The 14,649-nt window shown below is 36.5% G+C and overlaps 1 protein-coding gene across 1 annotated transcript in view; it reads right to left on the reverse strand.

The window, feature by feature from the left end:
* The window catches only part of TAF4B (TATA-box binding protein associated factor 4b), a 171,259-nt gene that overhangs the window by 112,882 nt on the left and 43,728 nt on the right, over positions 1 to 14,649 (reverse strand). The window lies entirely within an intron of this gene.

Below are 14,649 nucleotides of genomic sequence, written 5' to 3' on the forward strand. Positions count from 1 at the left end.
CAAACAAAATACAATAAAACAAGAAAATGTTTAAAGATGTTTCCCTTTCTTCCTCCCTTCCTTCCTTCCATCCTTCCTTCCTTCTCTCTGTCTTTAAAAAAAAAAAAAAAAAAAAAAAGTACTAGGAGAGTGGCAATATTAGGCTTTTCCAAGAGCTCAAGTAATACAGAGGGTACGTACTGATTGGGGATAAGAGAAGAAAAATCAAAACAGTCCTATGGGAGCTACTGTCCCTAGAGAAGAAATAAATAATTCAACTGCCAATCATTATTTGAAAATAGACAAAAACTCTTGAAAAATGGAGGATTTCAATGAAGTTGAAGTCATATTCGTGTATTGTAAAGCTCTAGGAATCAGATTTAAATTCTACATAATAATATATATTCAGAATACCATTTACTTATTTACACTGAAACTTAACAGAAACACTTCTAACAATTCCAGTTTATCTCCCTATTGTACTCTGTTATACATATTTTCCCCTTTGATTTCTTAGGCACTTTTTTCAGGTTTTTAATTATGAAAATAGTATTAAGACATTTAAAAACTGTCTACCAAAAAATAAAAATAAAAATAAATTTAAAAAAATGGAAAATAAAACTGTCTACCAACTAGTCTTCATACTATTTTTGATAGGTACACAACAATATAACACAAAATTTTGAGTTGGAATTTAACAACCCTGGATCCGAATCATTTCTCATCTTAATGACAATAATACCTGGTTCATTATAATACTATAATGAATCTAACCTAAAAAGAATACGGGCAGCATACTTCTGCACACCTGCTGAACAAAACAAAATATAATAAGTGATAAAGCTTAGGATAATTCATCAGTATTCTTTCAAGTAAAGTGCCACTTAAAACCACAGTATTACTGCATCTTATGGAAACTGAATCAAAACACAGATTGATAAGCTGGATTTCAAAAAAAAAAAAAAAAAAACAACTATGATTTATCAATATGCTGTCTACAGACCACAGGGCACAAATAGGACGAGAGTGAAAGGCTGAAAAAAAAATACACAAACAGTAACAAAAAAGAGCTGGAGTAGCAGCACTAATACCGGACAAAACAGACTTTAAATGAAATACCATTATAAGAGACAAGAAGGACACTATATATTAATAAAAGGGGCAATTCACCAAGAGGAAATAACAGTAATAAATATCTACACAACTAATCAGAGGGCCTCAAAATACATGAGACAAATCTGAAAGATAGACATCTTTACTATGACAGTCGGAGCTTTCAATACACTACTCCCATCAATAGATAGCACATCCAGACAGAAGATTAATAAGAGAGAACTTGAATAATAGGATAAATGAACAAGACCTACCAGACATAGACAGAACACTGTACCCCAAAACAGCAGGATATGCATTCTTCTCAAGTGCTCATGGATCATTCTCCAGGATAGATCACCAGTTTGGCCACAAAACAGGTCTCAATAAATTTTAAGACTGAAATTATACAAAGCGCCTTCACTGTTATTAATGGACTAAAGCTGGAAATCAGTACCAGGAAGAAGACTGGAAAATTCTCAAATATATAGAGTTTAAATAACACAGAAAAATCAGTGGGTCATGGAAGAAATTGCCACAGAAATCAGTAATTGGCAGGAGACAAATGAAAGAGAGAATACAACATATCAAAATGTATGGGATGCAGCAACGGCAGTGCTAAGAGAGAAATTTAGAGCTCTAAACACTTATATTAAGGAGGAATAAAGAGCCAAAATCAAAGACCTAACTGCACACCTGGAGGAACCAGTAAAAGAACAACAAATTAATCTCAAAGCAAGGAGAAAGAAAGAAAGAAAGAAAGAACACAGATTAGAGGGGAAATAAATAAATCAAGAAAAAAAAAGCATCAACAAAATGAAAGAGTGGGTCTTTGAGAAGATCAACAAACTTGACAAATGCTTAGCTAGACTGACAAAGAAAAAAAGAGAGAAAATGCCAATACATAAAATCAGAAAGGAGGATGACCTCACCACTCACCCATAAGAGGATACTATGAACCATGATATGCCAATAGATTAGATAACCTAGATAAAATAGATAAATTCTTAGAAACATATGAACAAACTAGACTGACTCTGGAATAAAAAGATCTCAACAAGCCAATTACAAGTAAAGAGCTGTCACAAATGTCTGAACAAAGGAAAACCAAGGACCACATGGCTTCACAAGCAAATCTGACCAATCATTCCAAGAAGAATTAAGACCAATTCTGCTCACACTCGTCCAAGAAGTTGATGAGGAAGGAACACTAACACATACTGTGAAGCCAATATCATCCTAACACCACAGCCAGATAAAGACAGAAGAAAAGAAAATTACAGACCAATTTCTCTAATGAATATAGATACAAAAATCCTTAACAAAATACTTGCAAATCGAATTCAACAGCACATTAAAGAATTACACACCATGATCAAGTGGGGTTTATTCCAGATATTCATGGGTGGTTCAACACAAGAAAACCAATAACATGAGCATCTTGACTGATGCAGAAAAGGCATTTCACAAAATCCAGTATCCTTTTATAACAAAAACACTTCAAAAGTTGGGACGAGAAGGAAATTTCCTCATGATAAAGTGCACATATAAAGAACATCCTCCTTAATGGTAAAAAACTGAAGGCTCTCCCTCTAAGACTGGGAAAAAGACAAGGAGGACCACTACTCCCATTCAACATCATGCTAGAAGTCCAGATAGAGAAATTAGGCAAAAAAATTGCCTAATAAAAGGTATCCAAAAAGGAAAGGAAAAAGTAAAATTTTCACTATTTGCAGATGACATGATGCTGTATTTAGAAAGCACTGAAAATTTACAACAAAAATACTAGCATTAATAAATGAGTTCAGCAAAGCGGCAAGTTTCAAGTTCATCACACAAAAACCAGGAGGGTTTCTATAAACTAGTACTGAGCAATCTGAGGAGGAGATCAAGAAAAACAATTACATTTACAACAGAAACTAAAGGAATAAACATCTAGGAATACCTTTTTAACCATGGATATAAAGGATCTGTATACAGAAACTACAAAACATGGCTAAAAGAAGTCAGAGACCAAAATCAATGGATGGACATTCCGTGTTCACAGATGAAATATCATTAAAATGTCAATTCTACCAAAACTGATTTGTTGTAATTCCAATCAAAATTCCAAAGGCCTACTTTGAAGAATTGGAAAAGTCAATAATCACATTTACCTGGAAGGGTAAGGGGCTCCGAACAGCTAAAGACATCTTGAAAAAGAAGAACATGGTTGAAGAACTCGCATTTCATGACTTGAAAGTATATTACGATGCCGCATTGTTCGAAACAATATGGTCCTGACATAAAGACAGATGCACTGACCAATGCAATAGAATTGAAAGTTCAAAAACAGATCCTCATATCTATGGCAAATTGGCTGCTAAGTTCACAAAAATGGGCCAGAATAGTCCTTCCAACAAATGGTGCTGGTAGAAATGGAGGATCATAACCAAAAAAATGAAAAAGGAACCCTAGCTCACACTTTATACAATAATGAACTCAAAATGGATTAAAGATGTAAATATAAGAACCAGAACTGAAAAAACTCTTAGAAGAAAACATAGGGAAGCATTCTGAAGATCTTGTGGTACACAATAATTTCTTAGACTTCACACCCAAAGTACAAACAATGAAAGAAAAAATAGATAAATTGGGCCTTTTCAAAATTTAAAAGTCCCGAACTTCAAAGGTTTTTGTTAAGGAAGTGAAAGGCAGCCTACACAATGGAAGAAAATATTTGGAAACCACATATTCAATAAAGGTTTAATATTCAGAATATATAAAGAAATCCTACAACTCAACAATAAAAAGATGAACAACTGGATTTTTAAAAATGGACAAAAGACATGAATAGACCTTTTTCCAAAGAGGATATACAAATGACCAAAAAACATATGAAAAAATGCTTAACATCACTAGCTACTAGGGAAACTCACATCAAAACTACAATGAGAGGAAAACTCAATGTGCGCGTTTTAGTTCATCCTCCAGAACAACTACTAAATAACCAGAAACAGTATAGAACAGTTCCTGGGGCCACGTCAGTGACCTGACACACAGTATAACCCAGTCTGGACCAGCTGGACTGGCTGTGGGCCCCCCCAGAACCATGAGTTCCCCAAGCCGTGGCGGCCGGCACCCCTCCCCTACAGGTTGCTTCCCAGAGGGGAAAAGGAAAGGGACTTTACCAGCAGCAGAGGCTGAGCACAACCAAACACCAATTGTGGCATTAATTAACAAATTCTGACTACTAATAATAGGCCCCCAGCTCAGATGAACCTAGTCAAAACAGAGGTCGCTCATTTTTGCCCCAGCGCCAAAGGGGCAGGGCTGACGGAAAAAGGAAAAAGAAAAAGAAGGAAACAGAGGTTTCTGTGGGTGTGTTTCTACAAAGGCTTGACTGCCTTTGGATACAGCAGCAGGGCTCCTCAGGCTGCAACTGCCCCAGACATAGGGAGAAACAAGCTCCTTTGAGGGCTTGTCTGAAGCCTGTGCCTTCCCCAGGGGAGGGGTGAAGCCCAACTCAGGTGGAACCCCTCCCTCAAGGAATTCAGACACCAGGGCTTGGTAATTTGAAGCCATTAAACCAGCTTACAACCTCTCCTTGGTCTCCACCACACCCCCAGCAGGGACAGTCTGCCAAAGTTAAAGGTACCGCATCATCGTATGCTGGTAGGACCTGAAGGCAGACAAGCGCCACATACAGGGCAGGATAAGAAAAACAGACCCCAGAGACTTCACAGGAAAGTCTTTCAACCTGCTGGGTCTCACCCTCAGGGAAAACCAATGCAGGTGACTCTTTCTTCCTGATACGAGGCCAGTTTGGTCTGGGAAAATCCAGCTGGGGTCTATGATACCTAAGTAGACCCTCGTAAGTGTGGGGTGGTGGGGGGAAGGCACCATACAAGCAGGGCAAGAAACAAGAAAACAAAAACTGAAAATTCTCCTCTGTTAAACAAAACTTAAGCTAGAGGTCCAAATAAAGCTGACTGAATGTCAAAGAACAGATAAGACAACAAATTCATCCAGCAAGAAAACCCTAGGTAAAAGAAGTGAAAGCAAACTCCAGAATAAACTAATTAAGGTAATTAAATGCCTAGACACCAGCAAAAAATTAATAAATCACACTAGGAAAATTGAAGATATGGCCCAGTCAAAGGAATAAACCAACAATTCAAATGAGATACAGGAGTTGAAACAATTAATTCAGAATATACGAACAGACATGGAAACCCTTATCAAAAACCAAATCAATGAATTGAGGGAGGATATAAAGAAGGCAAGGAATGAACAAAAAGAAGAAATTGAAAGTCTGAAAAAACAAATCACAGAACTTATGGGAATGAAAGGTATGGTAGAAGAGATGAAAAAAACAATGGAAACCTACAATGGTAAAGATTTCAGAAGACAGAACACAGGATTAGTGAACTGGAGGATGGAACATCTGAAATCCGGCAAGAAAAAGAAAATATAGGGAAAAAAATGGAAAAATATGAGCAGGGACTCAGGGAACTGAAAGACAATATGAAGCGCACAAATATACGTGTCATGGGTGTCCCGGAAGGAGAAGAGAAGGGAAAAGGAAGAGAAAAACTACTGGAGGAAATTATCACTGAAAATTTCCCAACTCTCACGAAAGACTTAAAGTTACAGATCCAAGGTGTGCGGCATACCCCAAAGAGAATAGATCCAAATAGATGTACTCCAAGACATTTACTAATCAGAATATCAGAGGTCAAAGAGAAAGAGAGAATCTTGAAAGCAGCAAGAGAAAAGCAATCCATTACATACAAGGGAAGCCCAATAAGACTATGCGTAGATCTCTCAGCAGAAACCATGGAGGCGAGAAGACCGTGGGATGATATATTTAAATTATTAAGAGAAAAACTACCAACCAAGAATTCTATATCCAGCAAAATTGTCCTTCAAAAATGAGGGAGAAATTAAACATTTTCAGACAAAAAAATCCTGAGAGAATTTGTGACCAAGAGACCAGCTCTGCAAGAAACACTAAAGGGAGCACTAGAGACAGATACAAAAAGACAGAAGAGAGAGGTGTGGAGAAGGGTGTAGAAAGGAAAACTATGAGCAAAGGTAAAGGGAAGGAGGATGGGATGTGACATGTAAAATCCAGATGGCAGGGTGGTGGAGGAGAGTACTGCCCGTGCAGTGGTGACACAGTGTTGGTGGATTGAACTCCCCAGTCAGGAGAAATGGACTGGCGGGATGGATTGAAAAGCAGGACCCATCTGTATGCTGTCTCTGCTCAAGGAACATAGGAGTGGGGACGCAGGTGGACATCTGCACACCAATGTTTATAGCAGCGTTGCTTGCAGTTGCAGGGAGATGGAAACAGCCAAGATTTCCATCGACAGACGGGTGGCTGGGCAAACTGTGGCATATACATATGATGGAATATTGTGCAGCTTTAAGACAGAATAAAGTTATGAGGTGTGTGGCAACATGGATGGACCTTAAGGACATTGTGCTGAGTGAGATTAGCACAAATGAGACAAAGTGTCAATGGCTGAGAGATTCCAAACAGAGTCGAGGGGTTGTCCTGGAGGTTATTCTTACACATTGGGTAGAAGTCACTTTGTTGTCCGGGATGTGGTGGGGAGGCTGGAGGGAGGTGCCTGGGGTGTGGAGCTGTGTTCCAGTAATCGTATTTCTTGATGATGATTGTATGGTGATGTAGCTTTCGAAGTGTGACTGTGTGATTGTGGGGGCCTTGTGTCCGGTGCTCCTTTTGTCTGCCTTGTCGGGGGACAAGTAGAACATATTGAATAAAATAAATAATAGGGGGAACAGATGTTAGGGTGAATTTAGTTTGAAATGCTAGTGATTGGTGGGGGGAGGAGTAAGGGGTATGGTGTGTGGAATTTTTTTTTCTGTTTTTGTTTTGTTTTTCAGTTGTCTTTTTGTTTCTTTTTCTGAATTGATGCAAGTGTTCTGGGAGATGGTCACAGTGATGGGTGTGCAACTGTGTGGTGATATTGTGAATTGCTGGTTGTATACGTAGAATGGAATGAGCATGTATTGGGAATGTTTGTGTTTCTTGTAATTTTTTTTAAATTAATAAAAAATTAAAAAAAAACTACAATGAGATATTTTTTCACACCTATTAGAACGGACTGTATTAAAAAACAGAAAGCTACAAGTGTTGGAGAGGATGTGGAGAAGGAATAAAACTCATTCAGTGCTGCGGGAATGTTAAATGTTATGGCAGACAGTTTATAAGTTCCTCAGGAAGCTAAGTATAGATTTGCCGTAATGAGCAAATACCAATAGTAGGTGTATACCTTAAAGGACTGAAAGCAGGGTTGCGGACACACATTTGCACACCGATACTCATAGTGACATTATTCACAACTGCCAAAAAATCCAGATGATTTCAAGTGTCCATCAATTGATGAATGAATAAACAAAATGTGGTATAAACATACGATGGAATATTATTCAAAGGTAAGAAGTGAACTCCTGATACATGCAAAAACATGGAAGAACCTTGAGGACATAACATTGAGTGAAACAGGACAGAAACAAAGGACAAATACTATATGTTCTCCCTAATGTGAACTAAGTATATTAAGTAAAGCTAGATCTAGAATATAGGTTACCAGGAGATGGAATGGAGGTAGAGAATGGGGAGCTGATAACTTAGGCAGAATCTCTACTTAGCCTGATTGTAAATATTTAGAAATGCATAGAGGTGATGGTAGCACATTACTGTGAGCATAATTAACAGTGCTGGATTGTGTGTTAATGCAGATGAAAGGGGTAGTTTTACATCATGTGTGTTACTAACAGGAAAACTAGAGGTTAAAGCATGGGACTGTAAAACATAGTGAAACCTGTAGCAGAAAATGCCTGTGATAAATAGTACAAATATAAGAATGTTCTTTTATAAAATATAACAAGTTCAAGGTGTTAGTAGGGTGGTATATGGAAAAAAATACACCTAATTCAAGTAATGGACTGTAGTTAACAGTAATATTTTAGTAGTCTTTAAATATAAGTAAGTCTGGAGAGACTAGAATTAGTTCAGTGGTTATGTAGGGCTGGGGAAGTCTAAACAGATTGAAAGGTGACTGCTAAGGGGTATGGGTTTTTCTCCTTGGAGTAATGAAAAATTTATAAAGTTGATTTAAGTGATGAATGTGCAACTCTGTGATTATACTAAAAGCCAATGATTGTACACCTTGGAAGAATTATGTGGTATCTGAATATACATAAATAAACTGCTTAAAAAATTAAATGAACTGAAGTCAACAAACCTATATATTAAGGTTACATAAATGCTGATTAAATTATAGGACATGAGGAATTTCTTTGCATACCTCTGAATTATATATGGCAAATTTTGGGGAGGGCTCAAATCAATCCAAGCTCTTTCTTGACCAAGACTACCATTATTCCTATTTAAGTGAATGACCATAAAGAAGACCATAAAAAGTACATGAAAGCTTGAAAGAACAAATGACAGAACTTAAGGAAATGAAAGACACCACAGAAGAGATGAAAAACACAATAGAGACTTACAACAGCAGATTTGAAGAAGTCAAAGAAAAGATTAGTGAACTACAGAACAAGCCATCTGAAATCCTACATGCAAAAGAATAGATAGGGAAAAGAATGGGAAAACATGAGCAGGGTCACAGGGAATTAAATGACAATATGAAGCACTGAAATATACGTGCTTTTGGTGTCCCAGAAGGAGAACAGAAAGGAAAAGAGGCAGAAAAAATAATGGAGGAAATAATCAATCAAAATTTCCCATCTCTTATGAAAAATATAAAATTACAGATCTAAGAAGCTCAGCACACTGCAAACAGAAAAGATACGAATAGACACTTACTAATCAGATTGTCAAATGTCAAAGACAAAGAGAGAATTCTGAAAGCAGCAAGAGAAAAAGTGGTCCATCACACGTATGGGAAGCGCAATAAGATGATGTGTGGATTTCTCAGCAGAAACCATGGAGGCAAGAAGGTAGGGGTATGATTAAGATACTGAAAAAGAAAACCTGCCAACCAAGAATTCTGTATCTGGCAAAACTATCCGTCAAAAATGAGGATGTGTTCAAAGGGTGCAAGGATAGTTCAGAGGTAGAATTCTTGCCTACCATGCAGGAGACCCAGGTTTGATTCCCAGTCGATGCACTTCCCAAAAAAGCAAATAAGAAAAACAAACAAACAAAAATTCAATAAATGGTGCTGCAATAACAGGATACTCACATGGAAAAATAAGGAAATGTGATGCCACCATACAGATTATATTAAAAAAAAGATAAAAATGAGGAAGTATTCAAAATACTTTCAGACAAACAGATACTGAAAGAGTTTGTGTACAAGACAAACTGACAAGTTTGGTCTACAAGAAATACTAAAGCAAGCACTACAGGCAGATAGGAAAGACAAGAGATGGGTTTGGAGTACAGTGTAGAAATTAAGACTATCAGTTAGGGTAAAAAGAGAGAGAAGAAAAATACATGACATATAAAATCAAAAAGATAAAATGGTAGAAGTAGTGCCTTTACAGTAAATGACATTAAATGTTAATGGATTAAACTCCCAAATCAAAAGACACAGACTGGCAGAATGGATTAAAAAAACAGGACCCACTTACATGCTGTCTACAATAGACTCACTTTAGACTCAAGAACAAAAATAGGTTGAAAGTGAAATTTTGGAAGAGATATTTCACACAAACAATAATCAGTAAAGAGTGAGGGGCAGCTATACTAATATTAGACAAATCAGACTTAAAACGTAAAACAATTAAAAGAGACAAAGGATACTACGCATTAATAAAATGGACAACTCAAAAAAAAAAACACATAATGATCATAAATATTTATGCACTGAGCCAGAATACCCCAAAGTATACGAGGCACACATTGACAACCCTGAAGGGAGAAGTAGACAGCTCTACAAAAATAGTTGGAGACTTCAATCACTGCTCTTATCAATGGATAGAACATGTAGACAGAAGATCAATAAGGAAACAGAGATTTTGAATAATATGATAAATGGATATGACTTAAGAGACATTTACAGAACACTGCACTTCGTAACAGCTGTACACACAATTTTCGTAAGTGCTCATGGATCATTTTCTAGGATAGATCACATGTTGGGTCACAAAGCAAGACAAATTTTAAAAGACTAAAATAATATAAAACACCTTCTCAGATCATAATGGAATGAAGCTGGAAATCAGTAACAGGCAGAAGGCTGGAAAATTCACAAATATATGGAGGCTAAACAACACACTCTTAAACAACCAGCAGGTCAAGGAAAAAATTACAAGAGAAATCAGTAAATATCTCAAGGCAAACGAAAATGAAAATAAAACATATCAAAACTTATGTGATACAGCCAAGGCGGTGCTGAGAGGGAAATTTATTACCCTAAATGCATACTTTTTTTTAACTTTTTTTATTGTACAATATAACATACATACAAAGCAAAGAAATTAAAAAGCAATACTTTTCAAAGCACTCTTCAAAAAGTGGTTAGACGATAGATCCCAGAGTCTGTCATGGGCTACCACACACAATCCTCTCATATTTTTCCTTCTAGCTGCTCTGGAATATAGTAGGCTAGAGGGCTTAAATACTTTTTTACTATCACAATCAACTTTTTTTCCTTCTTTCTTTGTGAACAATAACATATATACAAAAAAGCTATAAATTTCAAAGCACAGCACCATAATTAGTTGTAGAACTTATTTTAGACTTTGACATGGGTTACAATTTCACACTTTTAGGTTTTTACTGCTAGCTGCTCTAAGATACTGGAGACTAAAAGAGACATCAATTTACTGATTCAGCATTCATATTCATTTGTTAAATCCTATCTTCACTGCATAATTCCACCATCACCTCTGACCTTTCAATACCTCTCATTGGAGTTGTTGGGCTATGGCAATTCTAAATTTTTGATATTGGAAAGGTATGCCACTAATATGGGGTAGGCGAGATGGAACTATCTGATGTTCTGGAGAGGCTGGGCCCTCTATGTTTCAGGATCTATCTGGACCACGGACTCATCCAGAGGTTGTAGGTTTCTGGAAAGTTATTCTAATGCCTGGAACCCTTGTGGAATCTTATAAATTGCCCTAGGTGTTCTTTAGGATTGGCTGGAATGGTCCTGGTTGGGGGTTGGCAGATTATGATAGGTAGCAAGGTCTACCTGAAACTTGCATAAAAGCAACCTCCAGAGTAGTCTCTCAACTCTATTTGAACTCTCTCTGCCATAAATACCTATTTTTAAAAAGAAGAGAGAGCAAAAATCAAGTAATTAACTGTTGACCTAGAGGAACTTGAGAAAGTACAGCAAACTAACCTCAAAGCAAACAGAATGAAAGAAATATCAAAGATTAGAGGAGAAAAATAAAATTGAGTACATGAAAACAAATGAGAAAATCAACAAAATCTGTTTGTTTTTTGAGAAAATAAATAAAATTGATGGATCCTCTGATAGGCTGACCAAAAAAGATAAAGGATGAAATGAATAAATTCAGAAATGGAAGAGAAGACATAATTACTGACCCCAAAGAAATAGAGACAATAATGAGAAGATATTAAAGCAGCAAGTATATGCTAGCAAAGTAGAAAGCATAGATGAAAGGGATACCCTCCCAGAAAAGCATGAACAATCAACATACCTGAGAAGAACTTGATGACTTCAAAAAACCAATCACAAGTAAAAACATTCAATCAGTCAACATAAAGCACCCAAAAAAGAAAAGTTCTGGACCAAATGGCTTCACATGTGAATTCTAGCAAGCATTCAAGAAAGAACTAGTACCAATCCTGTTCAAACTCTTCAAAAAAAAAAATTCAAGAAGAGGGAAAGCTATCTAACTCATTCTATGAAGCCAACATCATCCTAAATCTTCAATGAATATAGATGCAAAAATCCCCAACAAAATACTCCCAAATCGAACCCAGCAGTGTATTAAAAGAATTATACACCTTGACCAAGTGAGATTTATTCCAGGTATGCAAGGCTAGTTCAACACAAGAAAATTAATTAATGTATTATACCACATCAATAAACCACAGCAGAAAAATCACATAATCATCTCAATTGATGCAGAAAAGGAATTTGACTAAATTCAACATCCTTTCTTGATGAAAATTCTTCAAAGGTAGGAATAGAAGAGAACTTCCTCAACATGATAAAGGGAATATATGAAAAACCCAGATCTGTATTCATATTCAATTGGGAAAGACTGCAAGTTTTCCCTCTAAGATCACAAAGAAGACAAGGATGCCCCCTGTTCAAAATTGTGTGGGAAGTTCTAACTAGTGCAACTAGGAAAGAAAAAGAAAAGACATTTAAATTGAAAGGAAGAAGTAAAATTTTCATTGTTTGCAGATGACATGATACCATATGTAGAAAATCCAGAAAAGTTTATAGCAAAGCTACTAGAGCTAATATATGAGTACAGCAAAGTGGCAGGGTACAAGATCAACATCCCAAAATCAGTACTTTTTCTATACACTAGTAATGAGCAATTTGAGGAGGAAATCAAGAAAAAAAATCCATTAACAATAGCAACCAAAAATCCATTAACAATAGCAAATAGTTAGGAATAAGTTTAACCAAGGCCACAAAAGACCTATACACAGAAAAACTACAAGAAACTGCTAGAGAAGTCAAAGAAGACCTAAATAAATGGAAGGACATACCATGTTCATGGATTGGAAGACTAAACAGTTAAGATATCAATTCTACCCAAATTAACGTATAAATTCAATGCAATACCAATCAAAATCCCAACAATTTACTTTGCAGAAATAGAAAAATCAATACCAAATTTATTTGGAAGGGCAGGGTACCTCGAATAGCTAAAAATATCTGGAGACAGAGGAATGAAGTAGAAAGTCTCACACTACCTGATGTTAATGCATAGAGCTACAGGGGTCAAAACAGCATGGTTCTGGCATAAAGATAGATATACTGACCAAAGGAATCAAATTGACTGTTCAGAAACAGACCCTCTTATCTACAGACAATTGATCTTTCATAAGGTGGTCAAGTGAACTCAGGTAGGACAGAGCAGCCTCTTCAATAAATGGTGCTTGGAGAACTGTATATCCGTACCCAAAGAAAGAAAGAGGACTTATATACAAAAATTAGCTCCAAATGGATCAAAGACCTAAACATAAGTTCTAATACCATAAAACTTTTATAAGAAAATATAGGGAAATATTTAAAAATAAATATTTTAATTTAAATTAATATTTAATAGGAGATGGTTTCCTAGACCTTATATCCAAAACACAAGCTGACAAGGACAAGACAAATATTGTAACACCTAACTAATATGGACTAACTACAATGAGCAAACTCTGAGAACTGAATTCGAGAGTACAAGTTATGAGAAGGTTCCTAGATTGTAAGCTCTTACAGCAATCACATCTATTCCCGAATTGCAACAGTTATTTCTAAATTCTGAAATGCTTAGCTCTTTGTTACAACGTGGAGCTTTGTTATAACCTGGAACAAGGGGTATCTGTGTAACACCTAAGACTCACAGCTAGAGTTCTGCAGCCATAAAAGTTAGCATTACCCCAGACAATAACTGTTAAAAAAGCTGAAAAGCAGATCAGATTTCAATCAGAGATATGAATGAAGCTGATCTGGTTAAGATCAAAGTAAATCAGACTAAAGGGTAAAGGATGATACTGACTGTGTTTTAAAACTTCAACTTCTGTGTGAAACTAAAGGAAGAGATGTTTATTTGGTACAAAATTTACACTTTCGGTAGCACACATCTAATTTAACTTGTATGGTCAGTTTATTTGAACACCATAATTACTTGAATAGGAAGTGAGAATCTTATTGGTTAATACAGGTTAGTGTGAGGCCCTGATACAATAGTAATCAGGGCAGAAAATAAAAAAGTATTAACAAACAAAGTCCCTTTGATGAAGTAGGGGAAAAGTGGAAATATTAATCTTTTCCATCTGGGTATTCCTGATACTCTCACAAACACTGGGGACTACCAAGTTAACAGGACAAGCCCTTCATCTTGAGGTTTGCCCTTATAGAACTTCTTCCCGCAAAGGAGAAGCTAGCTTATTTATATTATTATTTATAATTTTGCCTCAGTCACTCCCAGAGAACCTCTTTAGCTGCTGAGATGTGGCCTCTCTTAAGTCAACTCTAGAGGTAAACTCTCTGCCCTCACCCTATGTGGAACATGACTCCCAGGGTGTAAATATCCCTGGCAACTTGAGACCTGACTCCTGGGGATGAGCCTAGCCCTGACATCATGAGACTGAGAAAGCCTTCTTGACCGAATGGGGAGAGAAATGGAACAAAATAAAGTTTCGGTGGCTAGAAGATTTCAAATAGAGTCAAAAGGTCATTATTGGAGGTTATTCTTTTGCATTATATACATAATCCTTTTCAGTGCATTAGAATAGCTAGAAGGAAATACCTGAAACTGTTAAACTATAATCCAGTTGCCTTGATTCTTCAAGATGACAGGTGTAACTATACAGCTTTTAGAGCGTGACTGTGCAATTGTGAAAACCTTGTGGCTTACAGTTCCCTTTATCCAGTGTATGGACAGATA

The sequence above is a fragment of the Tamandua tetradactyla genome, chromosome 18 (assembly GCF_023851605.1).
Source record: "Tamandua tetradactyla isolate mTamTet1 chromosome 18, mTamTet1.pri, whole genome shotgun sequence".
Lineage (NCBI taxonomy): Eukaryota > Metazoa > Chordata > Mammalia > Pilosa > Myrmecophagidae > Tamandua > Tamandua tetradactyla.